Source organism: Mastacembelus armatus, chromosome 20, assembly GCF_900324485.2.
Source record: "Mastacembelus armatus chromosome 20, fMasArm1.2, whole genome shotgun sequence".
In the NCBI taxonomy this organism is placed as follows: domain Eukaryota; kingdom Metazoa; phylum Chordata; class Actinopteri; order Synbranchiformes; family Mastacembelidae; genus Mastacembelus; species Mastacembelus armatus.
The window spans coordinates 14,340,953-14,360,043 of record NC_046652.1 but is presented as its reverse complement, the minus strand read 5'-3'; the positions used below and the strand labels follow the sequence as shown (position 1 = coordinate 14,360,043).

Below are 19,091 nucleotides of genomic sequence, written 5' to 3'. Positions count from 1 at the left end.
AACATTGCATTAGCATCAAACACTGGCTTTCAGTCACATATTCAGCCACACATGCAGCAGCCTATGGAAACAAAACATATGTAGAGATCATTAGCTTTCTGTGCCACAGTTTGTCTCCTTTGCCTACGGGTATGGGAACAACAAATTTCTCACAGGACCTGGTACAAAAACATGTCTTTAAACTAAATAAATAAATATATTTAGAAAATGCTTAGTAGGTAGTCAACTGTAGCAGCATAAACAACCTTAAAAGTTACTGGCCAATTTCCAGGTTCAGATGTTTGAGTAGGTATCATCTTTCTTTGCTTCTGTCTGCAATGTAGTTTGCAACTCACCAAAAGAAGTTTGTTTACGTTTCATTCCCCTGCTTTTGGTGGCTCAGTTGTCAGTCAAACAAGAAAAAACAAAAAGATTAGATTTTTTATTTTATTAATTTTTATTTTTTTTACTTCCAAGAAAAGATTAATCAACCAACTAAACTATGGCTGCAAAGAGGGAGAAGATTTGTAATTTCAGGTGGACCTTAAAGGCACCACATGCACATAAACCCTGGACAAAAGATGCATGTGTCTCCGATTAGACCATCTCCAGTCGCCAGTGACCACAGCACACACCACTGGCTCAGTGTGTGTGTCATTAGTGTGTGTGTGCGTGTCATTAGTGTGTGTGTGCGTGTGCGCGCGCGCGTGTGTGTGTGCTCTAATCTGCTTGATGATGAAGATCCCCAGTGCCCAGGGTGGGTTGGAGGGTTAGAGGGAGGCGCTGCAGTCTTACACCAATGCAATCACGACTGCCGTTCGCAACATAAACCCTCTCACATTTTGTCTTACCCACTCGCTCTCTCTCTTTCTCCCTCACTTCGTACTCTCCGACGCACAAGCTTCTTTTCCTCACTTCACCGCTCACTCAGTCGCGCTTTCTCAGCCGTCATCCTGGAACCGCGCGGACACGCTCCTAAATATTCCCCAGCTATTCTGAAGCTGCCTCGTCTCTGCGCCTCGCACATTCAATTACAAGCATCCGCTCTATTCTAGCGTGGGTTCAAACTGTACACAAAGAGCAGGAAAATGAAAGAAAGGCACCAATGAGGCTTGGAAGAGGAGTGAAAAGCTGCAAAGGAGAGAGTCAGCTCTTGCGTAAATGTGGGAGGACAGTTTGATTCAGTGAAGATTTGGATTAAACTGGCTGCGTCTCTGCTCTAAGGTTCCACTAAAGGTAAGTGTATCTTCTTTCTAGGCTACTCTTACTCTGTAGACATTTCTTATGTGGCCTACCCTAGTTTTCACTTTTACAGAAATTAAACTGATCTATAGCAACTCCACTATCAGTTGGTTTGTGCAGTTTTACCTTGTTGACAGATTATGACGATTATGATTATGTTATGTGTGTCATCATTAAGGCAAACACAGTTGAGAAAGCTATTTCTAACAGCTGATAAAGTCTGATGAAATGCAGATCAGCTGTGCCCTTGACAACGTTTCAACCAAAAGAGCTGTAAGAAACAAGAGTGCTTAAGTTATGTTACGGCTTGTCGAATGAAAAGAGAATCCAGTATCAGTAAAAGCTAAAAGCAGCTTAGTTCAAATGTCAGTCAACACTTTACTTTTATGCACTGACCCTGTTTGTAAATCAGAGTCATTTCTGACAATTTGCATTTGAAAGGCTATGTAGCTTTTCAACTCTGTGTTGAAGTGTGTTCGACACTGATTACCACACCATGGCATGTCAAGTGGTTTTGGCGAGTAGGTCTAAGCCATGCGAAAGTATTCCACCGAACTATAGATGTTTTAAATGATGTTTCATTTCTATTTTTAATTCACTTATGAAGATAAAAATGACAGTTTCAAGGACAGCCATATGGAGTCAGTATAAATATAACAGTAGTATATATTTACACAGTGCAGGACTAATAAAACTGTGTTGTCAGTTGAGGATAACAGTGCACAGGGTCTAATGGCTCAATCACCGGCTTGAGATTATTCCTTTTGTTTGCACACAGTGTATATCAGCAATATTATTAGTGAGTAAAACCGTTCTTGCTGTGTGGAAGGGGATTAGAGAGACCAATCTGAGAGGATATCAGAGGCTTGACAGAATCTGATTTGCTGAGAAACATGGAATAACACATGCAGCCATGCCCTATTCTGCAGTAGCAGATGCTTATTTAGATGAGCAAGAAAGGAGATATAAGGGCACAAAGTATAGAAATGTGCCCTCAAGCAATGCTGAGCTACATCTGCTGTGAATTTATACATTTTATTGTTACATCAGTAGCTCTACTGCAAGTTGTTATAACCTTAAATTTCTTTTCAAATCCTCCATGTAGTCTAATCTTCCATGGCACAGCTATCTCAAGGACTGTGTTGCATTCAGTGCATCTAGAGTCTGAGCAACTGGCAGCCACATGAACAGAGGTAGACATAATCCAGTAACTATTGGCACTTTATGGATTGAACCATTATGCATCGTGATTATTACACCAGAATCCTGCACAGTACTCACTTCCCATGAGATTTAGTCTGACTGAAGAGATGCCTTGTGAATTATAGCAAAGATTTTCAAAATAAATTCCATCGTCACTTACAGATTAGATTAGATTAGGAAACAAAAAATACATTATTTCCTTCCACTATATTAGGCATGTCTAAGTTTAGTGTAAGAGGCGCAGAGTCTTCTTATCAGCATTCAGCTGCAAACACCTGCTTTGGAATAATCAAATTACACTCCAAGGAGTCCACTTTCAGAGTAAAGGAGGAGCTGGACTCTTAGAAAACACAGAGGCTACTGTGCAGGAAATGAGCATTCGGGGCATGCAGCCACCAACCACTCAGATATTATAACTGCATTAAAGAGGATAAATGACAAGACATGCAATATACTTGTTGCATATTAAATAATAACACTGACACTACCTGGCTCAGGTGCATAATATGTATATAAAAATGATCTAGTTAAGTTAAAGAAAATCATTTTCCTAACATTGTTAACCTGTTGACTAACTTTTTTATAATATGAAAAGCGTCAGATTTCTCTGATTTGTTGACTGTTACAAATGTTGCACACTTTTCGGTCCTGTCCTTGATAAGTGAAAACCTTTCCCACCTTTCTGCATGGTCAGTATTGTATCATATAGTATCATATTGAGTTTTGCTGCAACAGATGTCTTGTTTCACACAGGGAAGAGTGAAGTCTTCTGTTTAAACAGATTTTAATCACGTCTCAGTTCTCCTGGCCAATTAAATTATTTGAGTAAATGCAATTTTTAACTCACACATTTAATTATAACTGTGAAATCAAATTTGATTAGTTTTTACGATTTATCATTAATTTAACTCTGACATCTTGTGCCCAAAGTAATAGTATTACTTTGATTCAGCACACAGTTGGTTGATTGTTTGGTAAAAGCTCATATGTGATGTTGCAGTGATGCTTTTAAACCAATGACAAACACTTCATACTGTTTTTTGAATATGTACTGTCTTCTGACTCTTATCTTAAGAGTTTTAAAAACTCATGTTGGAATAGGTGAAACCTGAAATACCTAAACCAAGAGACACTATAATCACTTGCCTTCATGCAGAGACAGATGAACATCTGCCACAATAAGACAAGTTGCCAGGGCGAAAGCAAAGTCAACCCTCTCCTTAGCTTTCTCTACTCTCAGTGTGTCCATGTAAATTTAATGGCAAGACTGAGAGTTTCACAGTAAATTAAAGGACATGTCCACTTGGCCGTCATCATTTCTTCACATCTGCTGCACTGTTTGATTAGGCATGAGCATTTATTAGTGGAGGGTCCGCAGCCTTTACCGTAAGCTGCACTGTGGTGATCAGTCATCCAGATATGTGACCTATCACTGCATTTTGAAGTAAGTGTCCATCAAGAGCCTTGGCTTAAACAGAATCAATAATTGAGATTATTTGGAGTCTCCAGACTCTCTTTACCTTGGGCTATTCAATATCCACCCCACACTTAATTGGCTCACTTTGACATCATTCTGCTCTAAAAAAGATGTGTCTCAGTGTGCATCTGTGTGTGTCTGCATGTGTTTGTGAGAAATGAAAGTGTGTGTGCATTTCTGTAGCACCATAAATTGTAATAAGCTAACTGTCAGAAACTTGCTGGCACAGTTTAAAGCATCTGAATGCTAATCAGACAGTGGATGTGAGTGTTCTGTCTGCAATCTCAAAGCCAATCTCAGATGAAACTATTGTACTTGCATGAATGTGCTTTGTGTCAGGCGGCAATTTCTCTCACAGTGAGCTACTCTCAGTCAAGACCCCTGCAGTCCTCTAAGACAAGGTTTTCCCTGGCTCTGAGACAATTGACAGCAAGAGTGCTAAACATCTCAAATTAAAATCTTACAGTAATGGATGACTCTCAGTCTCCAGGACATATTGTGAACACTTCTCCTCTGAATGATGGACAACTTCCCTTCACTCTGCTTAGCAATTATTTATATACATTTGTCTCTGTTCTCTGTTCATGATTTGGACACGGTGTTTTCCCCTTTCTGGTAGAAATATCTCGCAGAGGTAAAACTTCACAGTTTCTGCATCTTGACGTGGAGACTATTTTTTAAATTTTTCTGGAAAGCGAATGAATATAACCTCCCCCAAGGAATATGCAAGTTGTTTGAAGCAGTGGTGAAAATAGGACGTAGGAAGGATACACCTGCAATTACAGTTTTATATCAAGGGGAAAGGTTTTTCCTCATGAACATGCAAATAGTGAACTCAGTATGATGTGAGATAAATGTTGTGGCAGGCACTTGACAAACATTATGTTTGAACACTGATTATGACTTATGTCTGAGGAGGACTGCTGTGACTTATCTCAGAATGGCCCAGTTGGAAAGGTCAACAAAAATAACATTTTTTTAAATACCATTTATATTATTAAGCAATGCTTTCTTTATAAATATTTTAAGAAAACATCCAAAGTGAGGTCAGATAATTTGTTTCTCATTTTGTTACTGTATTTTATTTATTAACTTTCTTTAACACATTTTTGAAGCCCACAGAACAAAGTCTTAAAATAGTCCAAAGAGACCCTGGGGCCCTCCTGTCTTTGTATACGTTTGTGACACCCCTTTGAGTAATCCACCACAAATTCACAGCCAACAGAGGCTAGAAATTATCGTGGGTATAAAAAATAAATTGCTGGAGGCCATGCACAGACACAAATACAAATGGACGATGGAGGGTGTTTCTTACCAGTGCATTTACTGTGGTATTTGGAATGTTACTCTTATGCTATGTGTCCATATTTGGCAAGCACTTAATAACAGGTTTTCATTGCTTGCAGTTTCAGTAAGTCAGGCAATTAGCAGGTTATATATGTAATTCCCATCCTTTGCATTTGTGAAGAAATGCTTTTGATGTGACACACATTTAATCACCAGGACGCATCTAAACAATAACACACAGTCATTTCTGGCTGGTCTCAACTCTATAACGTTTAACACAACCTCACAGCACCCAGTGGCAACTTGGAAAAGATTTCCTGTCACACAGGTGAATGACTATTGGTTTACTGACCCCAGAGGTAAAGGGAGATTGTAATGATTTCTAGAGAGGGTGCTAAGGGCCCTTTCATTATAGGGGCTGAGCAAAGTAGGAGCACTCCTGCAGGAAAGTGTGAGGTGGAAATAGATATGGAATACACCATTCTAGTGAATTGATTAAATCTTGAAGAGGACTCCAATACTATTAGCATAGTCCTTTTTTTTAAGATAATGGCTTTAGGGGATCAATAAAATTCACGCAATTATTTTAACTTGAACTGGGATCTTCAAAAAAAAAAATAATAGAAGTCCTGTGTTGTGGCAGTCTAGTACATCAGTTCTCATTTGTGGCTTCAACTAATGTTGATTTTAATTCATTTAAATGTTGAGTTGTTATTTATTATTAATCTGTAACATGTCAGAAAAAGTGTAAGAAAACATGTTGACACTTTCATATTTCTTGTTTTAATCTATCAGCAGTTCAGAGCCCAGACTTATTCACTTTAATGTGATATTTAGTGAGAATCTGCTGATCTTCTCAACTGATTATCTGCAACCGGTAAATTATCAAAATAGTTAACTGGCTCATTTCTGCTTGACAAATAGCATGGCTGGCATATATTAAAATTGTAAAATTTCTTTCACATGTTATTATTTTGTTGATTTCTAGACAAACCATTGTATTTGTTTATTTTATTTTATTTTATTTTATTTGTATCTGGGGAATTGTAATTTTAAAGCAACAATTATTGGTTTTTCCACCACAGGAACCTAACGAGCCATACCCTGAGTTTCCCATATCTGTAACCTGGAGGAGCTTGATGGGCTTGTGTTGTCAGTTCCACATTGTTTTTTTCAACAGTATTTTTCCCTGTGTCCACTATTTACACAAGGGCAGGACACACATGCCTGAGCAGAAAATGTTGAGTCAGCGACCACAATGCTCATTAATCATGCGTACAACAAAATCTGACAGTAATGGAGACTTTATGAGCAGCTTATCAAACAGCTGTTGAACAAGCAGAATACAAACTTGCAGAAATCTGTTGTCTTCATTGATTTGCCCACTGTTTCACCTCTACACCATTATGAGTGTATGTTCACTCATGCTTGATATGCAAGCATGCATCTCCTCCCTCTGATTGATAGATAGATAGATAGATAGATAGATAGATAGATAGATAGATAGATAGATAGATAGATAGATAGATAGATAGATAGATTTATTAATCCTAAAGGAGATTAAGGTATTCATCCACTCAATATCACAGCATCCAAAAAAGAAAAAAAAAAAGGTCAACGTGCATTAAAAGCAAAGATAAATAGTAAGAATAGATAAAAAGTACATAAACAGTGAATTAAGAACTAATAAAAAATAAAATGTCCATGCTAGTTCCTGGAACATGATTTAGTACTACTTTGTGAGAGGGGCCAAAATTCAGGTCCTAGAACCCGTCTCCAAAGCAGGTGGAAACAAAAGTAGGAACTGGGGCAATGGAGACAAGTTCTGTTTGCCAAGTGCCTATGGTGGAAAAGGAGTGTTTCCTTTTTTCTCTTTTAAGGAAACATCTTCAATTAATTCTGCCCTCTACGTTATGCCACATAAAATTTTCACTTCTATTCATTCATGTCAAAACTCATCTTCTTTCATTAGTAGAAAATGTGCTCCTTAAATCACATCATTTCCCAGTGCAGCAGACACCACCTTCCTGTGAAGTACCTCTCACAAAGTATAACATTTCACATTTTGCTTAACACACTTGAGCAAGTTACCCTCCCTTGTATATAGACTAGTTTTAATGCAACCAGTGTAGCATAAATGTTTGTCTATTTCCCGTTTGTTCAGTAATCCTATCACAGACATCTACACCAAATAGCAAGTATGCATTATCTCAGTGCCTAAAACTGTGGTGCATACGACAGAGGGTACAAAGACATTTAAATAGAATAGAATATATTATGAATGACAGTTGTGACTTGAAACAGAGAACAAGAAAAAAAAAAAAATCATAAAACTGCTATGTATGATTCTTAATATCTGAGGTTTAACTCCCGTTCTGGATGCATAGAATTGCTTGTGAAGGTAGTGAAGTTTAATTTGAAATATTTTGCCATGGAAGTTGCTCCTTGTGATATCTCCTCCTCATATCGCTATTATGGCAGTGAGGGAAATTACATCATAACTTACTGGAGTAGAACAGGGGCTGAGCTAGCATGGCAGGAGGCAGCTGTTTGATATGGGAGGATGGGAGCTAACAGCAAAACTCACTTGGATTTACCCATGAAATATCACTCTGCTCATTGATAGTATTATCATGCTCTCGAGCCTATGGTAGGGTGAGACTGCAAGTCGTGTCACCTACTGCTGATATGGCTTACACTCTATGACTACAGCTACATTAAAGTTTGTTAAACATGCTATGGGACTTTATTGTCTTTGCTCTCTTCATTTAAGGACCAAAACATAGCACAAACCTTAAGATATAGGCAGTATGAAGAGATCCTGATGTTGATGGCGATAGATATAGATATAGAACAATATAGACAGATATGATAGAAGAGATAACTGGATCTCCACAAAATCTCTACTTGTATTTTTATGAATGCAATTTTTGCAAAATTTAAAGTTACAGAAAAAAAAAATATTTGGCATTAACTGTAAATTTGGTAATGTAATGTTTTAACATTACCCTGTGATTTAGAAATTTCAGTCTAATCAAAAACTTTAGTTGAAGCACGAAATCCAATTCTGAGTTGTGGTCTTAGATGGTAAGCATAAGGACAAAGAAACACTTACCTCTGTATTCATTCATGCTTATCTCCCAACCAGTGCCTCAGTGGAAAATGTCATTGAGGAGATATGAGGACATTGTCATCTATTTCCTAGTTTACTATTCAGAAGAGTACCAATTTAACATAAAATTACCCATTCACACAAACACACACACACACACACACACACACCTAAATCACTATAACTCTTAAGGACATATTTTTTGTGTACAGGGTTTTTGACTTAACAGCTTACCATTTCAAATAGGGCTGGGCCTCATGCCTTATATAAACCATGAACCTGGGGAGTGATAAAGCATCACAGTTCTTCCATTAAATAGAATAAGAAATCATCTTGACAGACCCTAGATCTTGGCCTGGTTGAGTCTTCTTACGAGCAAGACTTCCTCAAGGTCAGCATCATCGCACTTTCTTTCTGTGTGCAGTATTTCTGATGAATAGTATGTGTTGTAAGGGGAAGTGAGGGCCAAAGGATGGGAGAGATTTTTTTTTTTTTGTGTGGGATTGTTGGTTTAGTGTAAAAGTGTAAAAGAAAAATAATTTCACTCTGTTGTGCCCTTGAATAAATTTAAAGGAGAATTTTTTCACGCCTGCTGCATTTCCCCTAAAAGTGGGTATGATGACTCTACAGGTGGTGCTAAATTTGCAGTCACTACCTATAAACTAGATAATCATATGACAAGTGAATGAACATGAAACAATTACCATCCTAATGCTAAGTCTTAGTAAAAGTTTTCTCTTCCAGCCAAAAGATTTTTTTTGTTTCTACACATCTTATATTAATGTTTATATGCATTTATATTCAGTTCCTTTGTATCTCTGTCGTCATACACTTTAATCCCAAGAATAAAACTAAATAAAACTGTGAATGAATGAATACTGCAACAGCCAGATAAAAATGTACCAATAGCTTCAAACAGTCCATTGTTTCTTAAAAAAACCAAAATAAAACACAAAAACACAACACAAAACAAACAAACAATAATGTTTTTTTGTAAAAGAATACTTACAATATATATTAAAAAAAAAGAAAATTCAGCATTTGTATTTGTTTCAGAATGTAGTGTCTTCATCACGCCGCACTGATCTCATGTTTTCCTCTGCTGCAGTGTTGCATCTCAGGTTATTCGAGGTTACTGCTGCTAAAGAAGTTTCAAGCCAATAATTAAAATACTGTTGCGATTACTTTTTCCTCCATCTCTTTGTAGGCTCAATGGGTGTGTTGAATAAAGACAGGAAGGATCATGACAGGTTGTGTTTGTATCAGATTAGAAATACTCTGTTTGTTGATATTGTTGACTTTGATGAAGATCAGATCATAATTCAGGACAAATTTATGCTGAAAGCCAATAAATTGCAAACTACTACTTGCAAATTACTTTTTCTTGCAGTTGCATAAAATTTAAGACATCTAACAAATGTGTTCACTATATGTCCTTCCTATAAAATATTTGCAAAGCTGAGGTATCTTACACATTTAAAACCTGATTTGTTTACATCTGTATTTACCTTTTAGCAGTCACTGTACCATACCTATTATAGTGTGTAACATTTTACATTTAACATTTAAGTGCAGTGAAATTAAATATATAGGTGGTTGATCCAGGAGGGACTCCATCCTCATTGGTGATTGGTTCACAGTCCCATGACTGTGATGGTGCAGTTTCATTGCTCTGTGTAAATCGAGACACAAATCTTTCCTTTATGCCACGTAAATTTTAAGAATATTTTTCTAAAGTGGGAACAATAATTTCTTTTTCCACCCATCATATTTCAAGGACATGACAAACTTAGTAACTAACCAGAGTCAATACTTAATCAACAACATAAATGAAAATCAAAACTGCACGGCTTCTATATCACACCGTAGTCTGACAGCAATGCTCTGTATGAGTCTGGTCACACGTTACATATTTAGCAATCAAAGCAGAAATATAACAAGAACAATTCATAAGTCATTGCAGAGGTTTCAGGTGCTTTCTGGAAGGGAGTAGTTTTAAGGTATTTATGGCTGGGATGTGAACAGGGGGAGCCTGTTTGTTAAGAGGGGCTCTCTTAGTAAGAGCCGGTGGCCTGCTCTTTGTCAAATGGAGTCTTGACAGTGCAGCATTTGGTGGAGAGGGCTGTGTCACGTCCTGTTGTTTACCTTAGTTGGTCACTAAAAGTTTAGAGCAATAAATTCCCTAAAAGTAAAACTCCTTCCTCACTCTTGGAATGTAAACATATTCCTGCCTTATGTCCGCTACACAAGAATGTGTAATAGGGTACCAAAGTGAACACAAACAAACAAAATGGGACCCATATGTGATAATACTGCTCCACGGCAATACTAGTGTACCTTCAAGGATTTGAATTATGGAGTTAAGAGACAATCTGTTTGCAATTTAGGATGTGTTGGATTTGAAAGAATTCAAATACCAATAAAAACTGAACAAATGTGATTCATAAATCAAACCCGTGAGTGTAGATGTTTTATGATATCTCAACATATTTAACATTACTTTTTTATGAACAGTTATGTTCACACCAAAGCCAAATGTTGAACAGAGTTCTGTGAATCCTTTGTTAATGATAATAGCTGCCTCTAACCACAACTGTCTGAAGAAGGCAGTGCTTCTTGTTCTGTTATGCAGAGCTCTTCTGATGGCTAATACACTTCTTACTCTTAATTCATAATGCATTCAGTGTTCATAAATAGAAAACTATTAAAGGCTCTGTAATGTACTGATATTTGAAAATCACACAAATAAGACTGGGTTTAGATAAAAAAAAAAGTACCCTTAACAGAAAAAAAAGTAAATGTGTCTTGAAGTTACCCAGACATATTAATTTTCCTCTGCACAATAACAAGTCACTGTATATAAATTGCTGTTCCAATAGGCAGTTTACATTCTGTATAATGATTTACTCTGTTTACCGCTGAGAAGATTATCCATCACCTCAAAAAATATTAAAACACTGCAGATGTTTTAGATGAATGATGATTATATCTTCATATTGTAATTTGTGACATTTGTTTATTTAGATATAAAGATCTATGAAAAACACAAATAACTGGTGCATGTGACTTATTCAAGAAACATATGGATAATGTGTTAAGCTCTTATATGAGCAAGAATCATATAATCAACAGTTGCTCTGGGGAAATCATGATTTGAGGCCAAAAGCTTCAGGAAACAAAATTAAGCATAGAGTCACATTAGACAGATGAGGTCTCACAGTAGCTGCTTATAAAACCTTTTTGCCTCACTTTAAAATACAGATCTAGAGTATTTTTTCCTACTTTTACGGCAGACTGTTATTTATACATAATAAAATGTTATACTTGATTTCATTTCCAGTTTTGTTCCATTTCCATGTCATTATAGCATTTTCTGATTATTTATAACATCCCAAAATACAAACCTGTACACGGTGCATTGCACACACAAACAAATATGATTAAAAATCCTTGGTTCTAATCATGAATAATATTTAATTTTTTTTTTTAATCTGTAATATATACGTAGAGATGAGATTGAATTTAACCTAATGTAATACATGTTACTTAAAACAAAAGGTGAAATAGATTCTCCCTACTTCATCACAGTATCAAATAACCCATGCATATTAGACAGCTTACAATAAGAAATACTTTATCTTTCCCTTTACTTTAAAGATTTTTTATATTCACTTCAGCTGCTCCACTTTAAATGCTTTTGGCAATAGCTTTTTAAAGTTTACTTACTAACTAGAATTGAATAATACACATCAGGAAAAAAAATGCAGCATGTGAAGTTATTCATAAGCCTTTTACAGCCGCTGTCAGCATTAGATTCCATCTATTCAATATTTCAATACAACTTGCAAAGAATCAAGTACAAAGTGAAAAAAGAGTGAGTGAGAAAGTTCCTCCCTGTGGGATTTTAGGGCCACTATTGTTGCCACACCGACCAAAGATATTGGATGCTATCTGGAATACTGAATAATCCTTTTTTAAAATCCTGCCAATACAGTGAGAGAAGTGTTTCCATTTCTAAAATGTAATAAAGGCATTTTTGTAAATATTTCTGCTGTCATAAATTCAGCAGTGAATGCAGTTTTTGTTGGAATGTTGCTTTAAAGAGTGGTTGTCACTTCTTAATGCAGAAAAAAATGACATACACATTAACAAAGGCTTAGCCCAAGAAATGCCAAGCTCAGTCATACCACAAAACAACGAAAGCAGTTGTGTTTAGGATCAGGAAAAAATGAAATGGAGGAAATAGATTCAGTTTTTTTTTTTTTTTTTTGGTGTTTTTTTGTCAACGTGAGTCATAAAACACCAGTGTGCCATCCAGTTTTTGTACTCTATACCATTAGGCACCTTTGGCCTAGTGAGACACAGCCATTACAGATAAGCCTAATTTTTAATCTAGGATATTGCTTTCTTATTATTCACACTCCCTCTGGCCTCTTGGGTGATAACTGTTTGATTAAGGTAGTTATGTCACTTCAGTGCCTGAAAAAGCCCACCTTTTAATATTTTTTGGCTGACTGATTACCAGCACTGCTTGAGGCTAATAATGTTGAACTGTGATTTTTGATTACAAATACTGATGGGCCCTCTGAGACAAAGTAGCATTCAGATCTCTCCAACATTAAACAATGAACATGATTTTTCAAAAAAAGAAAAAAAAAAAATCACATTACCAGACTGACTATGCCTATTTACCTTATTTGTAGTTAGCAATGTATGCAAGAAAGACTTCTGTAGCTAACTTTCAAAAGTTGCTTACTGGATTATTTGTCTCCACTTAAAACTGGGATGAAGAGTACAGTGGTTTTCCAGCTGAGTGAAATAAAGAGACTTCGTCATGAGTTGTATGATTAAATACTCTGGGAATAGTGCTTGTGTCACTATAATTAAGTACTGAAAAACACTAGTGCCTAAGTAGCTTCTGATTGCCTCTGAGGTCAGACCACTCCACTTTAATAGTAAGGCTTGGTTGAGGGGCCATTAGATTATCTCTGCTTTGAGAATGGGGTTGACAGTCTGTAAAAGGAATCTCGAGAAGAGGGAGCACCATGACTGTCATTAAACTGGGCTCAGAGAAACAAAACAAAGGACAATATTCATCTTTATTTATTGTTTAATAACCTTTGGCAAGTTTTTGAGTTTTTTTCCCCTCTGTATTAATGTAACTGTACCATAGGTTACAGAAAACAAATAAACAAACCAAAGAAAAAAAAAAAGCATACTGTGAATTCCCCTTCAAATTAAAGGTAGTCGACCGTGCTCTCTGTAATATATATATATATATATATATATATGTGTGTTTTTTGTTTTTTTGTTTTTTTCAAATTTGTGCCTCATATTCTTTTCAGTAATCACAACAAGATTACAGCAGGTAGTGGAAGTGACAAATAACTGAGGTCACTATTATGTTCCAAAAAAAAATTATCTTACAGAACACCCACATCAAAGCCATTAACTCAAAAAGTGGCTTCTCTTCTATTTCAACAAAACATATTGCAGGTTAAAGTGGACCTTTTTTTTGTTGGCACTTATCTGAGAGCGATATCATCCAGCTGTACAGAGTGCATTGCTGCAAACATCAATAGCTTGCAGAGCTGTTTCGCTAAAGGGGAGGAAGATGAGATTCCATGAGGCGTATCATTTATATCAAATAGTATAGTCACTGCAGGCTGCCTAAGGCAAAATATTAAACGCAGTTCTCTTCTGCTTGAATTATTATTTTTATTTTTTTTGCATTAATTAATTAGATAATTATTACACTTAATGTCCAGTGTGTGCAATGTGCATAATGACCCATTAGTTTGATATGATCACTGAGTTTCTAACAGTCATGAAGACGATGCAAAGCTCAGAGGAAATGTTTACTGCTTTGTCAGTCCTCGTACACTAAGAGCAAGCCAAGCACAGTGTCCACATCGATTTTCAAAACCCATACATGTATATATATATATATATATATATATGTATGTCTATATGCATACATATACATACATATATACATACATACATATATATATATGTATGCATGTATAGACATGTACACGTATGTAGACAGATACACACATTGATGAACATGAACATTAGGTTAGCACATACACACATGGAAAATAGACAGACATTAGATTAGCATAACCAATGTGATGATCATAGCTATACATCAGTGAGCTCCAACCCTAATGCTTTTGAGTTTCTTTGCCTTGGTAATGAGGCTCAGCTTAATGTGACTCTGTGTGCCTAATAACCCATAACACCATGAAAGAAAAAAATAAATAAATATTTGCTTTTGTCTCTCCATTTTTTATTAGTTTTTTTTTATTTTCACCAGAGCTGAGGAGAAAGTGGACAACATGTAGTAGAAACTAAAGGAGACGTTCAAAGCAAGGTTAAAATAGAGTAAGTAAAGGAGGAGTTGAGGTTAACTGGGGGCCACTGCATGGTAACCTGTCTAAGGTTGATTCACTCCCACTCCCTCCACACTTGACAGAGACTGTAGACCAGAGAGTTCAACTGCATCATTTTAGGTTCACTGACTAGGCAAAATCTACCGTTTAATGAAATTAGGTCCAGGGTGCTTCGTAGGGAGGTTTCATTTCAAGGACATAACTCCAATAAAGGAGAATCAGCTGGCTATATTACTGACATAATATTCTTTTTCAAGCTTCCTCCCTTATAATTTTCCATTCATCTTTCCATGTTAAAAATAAAAGATATTGAAGAATTTAATGCATCCAGAGTTTTTTAAATAATTTTGCAGTCATTGCTAGAATCCTTCAGATAGGCAATAAGTAGACAGTGTTTCTGACAATATAACAGCCAACAGAACAGAAGGATATCTGGAGCCAAATAAATGAAAGTTTATCGACATTGAAAATATTCATTCTTAACTTAGTGAGCTAATATATACAGTATGTAGCGCTGTCAAGTGTATTTTCCTGTGACAACTTTTTATTAATTTCTGTGACAGAGGGAGAGTAGAGGGTCTAAAACACAGAAGCATTCTTGTTATGACTTTGTTATTGCTGATTACACAGCACCATTACCACTCGGTGTATGAATGACAGTCATCTCTGGCAACTAATTACTGGAGTCTGGATGCCAGCAACAACTGAAAATTAAACAGTTCACTGGAACTCCGGCCAGAAGAAGTGTGCAGTGCAACAAAGAGCTATATGGTATTATAAAAGCAAACAAGCAAATGGCACTTTTTAATCCTGCCATTAAAGCTCAGAGATATGCTTGATGGTGTATGATACTAAGATTTTAATGTGCAATGCCCCCACTAAAGTGTGTGAGGCTATTAAATACCCTACACTGAAGTTGTTTAAATGTGCAATAATACTCTTGGCACTTTTCTAATTTCCCATCTGCAAAGGCTGAAATGTGCATAGAGTTCCATATTTCTGATCTCACTGTTCCCAGCACATTTTCTTTTGTTTCACATCCCAAATGAGAGAAACCACTCTACGATTCCAATGAGATACATTTGTTGTACAGACATAATGCTCAAAGATGAGTAGCAGTAACATTTACAGTTCAACCTCCATGCATAATCTGAAATCCATCCATTTTTTTTGTGTAATAAATGTATCAGTCATGTAATTAGAAAAAGAACAGCAAAAGTGCATATTCCTTGCTGGTATAGGTATCCACCACAGATTCACTGAGATTTCATCTTGGCTGCAGTTGCATTAAGCGGTTAAACGTTCACACTATATTTTCAACAAACTGGTCTCTGATGTTTATTTTTATTAACTCTACATTGAGCTGCAACTGACAAGTTGCTATATGGCCCCGGTAACTCAAAGAATTTCAGTTTGTTTTCATGTAACGTGGATCTGTTTTTGGTTTCATCCGAAGTCACATAGAGAAAATGACAGAAGCACTCAAACAACAAGGCAAATTTTAAATAAACTATAGGTTTAACATAATCATGCACAAATCCTCTTTTGAGTTTTAGGTAATTATGTGAAAAAAGGAAAATAAGATGCCCATAAGGAAGAACTTTTGCAAAATCAGCTGTTCATTTACAGTTTTGACAAAAATTTAGTATTTGTTTTCACTTCCATTAAAAGTGTTTACATCATGAAAACTTTCAGTGTCTTATGAATTTTTCAGATGGGAAAATATAAAGCTATCTGGACACAAACACCAGTTATTGCCACGATATTTCTAAAACATTACATGCATCTCCATTCACTGCTGGGTTAGGATCATTACTCCCAAATGATGAATGAATCAACAGAAAAGGTGAAGCAATAGAATATCCCGATCATACAGTGACATGATTGACAGCTTACATGACCTTCTGATAATTACTTGTGTGTTTAATGACCAGTACATCTTGGCAAACCATTGCATGCAGTTATGAGGTCAGGATCATGTCTCTTATCCATATGCTGCATGTACCGGGTTATCTCGCAATGAAATGTCAAACATTTTATGCAGTGATACTTTAGTATTCTGTCACAAAGCGTAATTAAGAGACAGACTGAACCTATGTACACACCGCATAATAGCTCTGTATAATAAAACTAAATGTCAATGTCCTGCTCCCTGTGTCATGATTTATACTAGACACTTTACAGTTACTGTGTATCTTTATTGAAATTTGCTGCAACAGATGTTGTCCAACAATAACAATACTGGCTTGGCTTGTCTTGAATCTTTTGAAATACGGACAGATTCATAGCCTAATAACAGCTTATGTGTATTGGCTTTACATATTTTCGTTCTATTTTTTGCAGTTACAACACCATGAAACAAAAGTATTGGGAAACGTTGCCCTGCATTTCATTATTTACCATTATTTTAAATTGTTTTGTCTTGCTCCCAGGGACTTGCTGTTGTACAGCTGTTGGAAAGTCGGAGAAAGATGATTATTGCATTAATCTAACTTTTGTTGATCTTGTCTGATCAATTACATATGAATCAACAAAATTATATACCTACAATTCAGCAAATACAGTTGGATCTCATGTAGAGTGGAGGAGATGTCATCTCCTTATCCTCTGTTTGATGATCATCTATTTGATGTTGACTATTAGATCCATTTGAGACATTAAATAATTAAGCAGACCTTTCCAAGTCAAAGATTGCTGATTATTTATTCTAAATGCTTATTGCACTCCAGAAGATATGCTCTCAAACATAATTATCATCTGTAATGACTGAAAATGTTTGTCTTAAAAAGGAAATGTTGTTGGTCCAGGAGGAATATCAACAATAGACTATCATCACCTCCTGATAATAATAATAATAATAATTGTAATAATAGTAATAGTAATGATAATAATAATTGTAACCTTTCCTCCTCCAATGAATAGGAAGTGAAAATGAAAGGCCACAACAAGCATCTTTGACCACGATTATAATGTACAACTGTGTGTCACTGCTAAAGCAGCAACATGCAGTGGAATATTATTGGTGTCAGACCACCAGTGTGTGGGTTTAAAGTTACACGTGGACAGGCATGATTAGTTCCTGTGCTAGGGATGTATTTACAGTGCTGAGGAAAAGCGGAGATTGAAGAAGGCAACTCTCCAGGTGTCACTCTGGTCTGTATCCATGCAGAGAAAATTGATGGCATGGGTAAAAAGGGAGGAAGGCATGATGAAGACTTTCAGTGCCACCAAGCCATAACAGTGCATCCAGGAGAGCTGTGGCATCACACTGTTTATAGACAGCATGCATACTGTGTATTTTTCCTCTATCTGCTCATGTAACTGACGGAAGTAACAAGTCTCACACCTTTAGTGAGAAAAAATCTCTGCATAGCTTTGATTTAAGTCCAGATGGCAAATGCAGTATATCCCCTGAGGATTAAATTTAAACATTTTATTTAAAAGCAATAGATATAGAAACTGTAATTTAATTGGATTCAAAATTAACAGCTGGAACATTGAAGAGTACCACCGTGAATCCACAACTCCACTACGAATTCCTCCCTGTAATATGGTGATTTATTTTAGTATAATATTCTCCTCTTAAGTCATCCCTGTGGACAGCTTCAAAGATTTTCTCCTTAGAAAGCAATCAGTTTTACACAGCTGAGCACGTAGCTATTATGACAATAGGTCTGTAGATCCAAAATAAAACAGTGTTAGATTTCTTTTTTTTTTTTTTCACAATATGTCAACACGATAAGCAGTCTCTTCATTTGAGAGTAAATTTCCATGTAACTGAGGTAGAATAGGGAAGAAACACACATCTCAATCCTAGTGCACATGCTGTGCCAGAAGTGTCATCCTGCTAGAAAAAGGGACAGTTGAAATTTGCATTTAGATTATGGTGGTAATAGAAAAAACACGGTGATGAATCTTGTTCTGAAAAAGAGACTAATGTGGTTGTATTTTGAATAGAACTGTTAAGTTAAACATCGAATCTGCGTGAAAAGATGTGCTATGGAATTGTCATAATGAGTCACAGTCAAACAATAACAGCTAAGCCATTACTGACATGTAGAAAACATATTGCACAAAAAAGACAAAACAAAGCTTGGGCTAATGAATGAAACTGTCTATATTGTACAATTACTGTTAAGTGGTATATCTTAAAGGAAAGAGCCACTGCCTTTGTTTGATGATGCCTTCCTTAAAAGTGTAATTGTGCTTGCATGAAGTTTAAGATTTTGCTTTTCAAACTATGTAATGACAATGCCAAGTTATAATACTGTATCTCTCCACACACACACATGCACAACCACACAAATATTTAAATGGCATATTTGTACAGTATAACTTAGAGTCATGAACTAGTAAATATACTGTATGTCATTCATAAGAGCAATTTTGCCAC

At 36.1% G+C, this 19,091-nt stretch overlaps 1 protein-coding gene across 1 annotated transcript in view; it reads left to right on the top strand.

The window, feature by feature from the left end:
- Window positions 1–934: 934 nt before the first annotated feature.
- LOC113121517 (cadherin-12-like) overlaps window positions 935–19,091 on the top strand; it is a 95,162-nt gene continuing 77,005 nt past the window's right edge. Inside the window, exon 1 of the mRNA XM_026292090.1 lies at window positions 935–1,215. The gene's annotated coding sequence lies outside the window, so the exon portion shown is untranslated. The remainder of the gene's footprint in view (window positions 1,216–19,091) is intronic.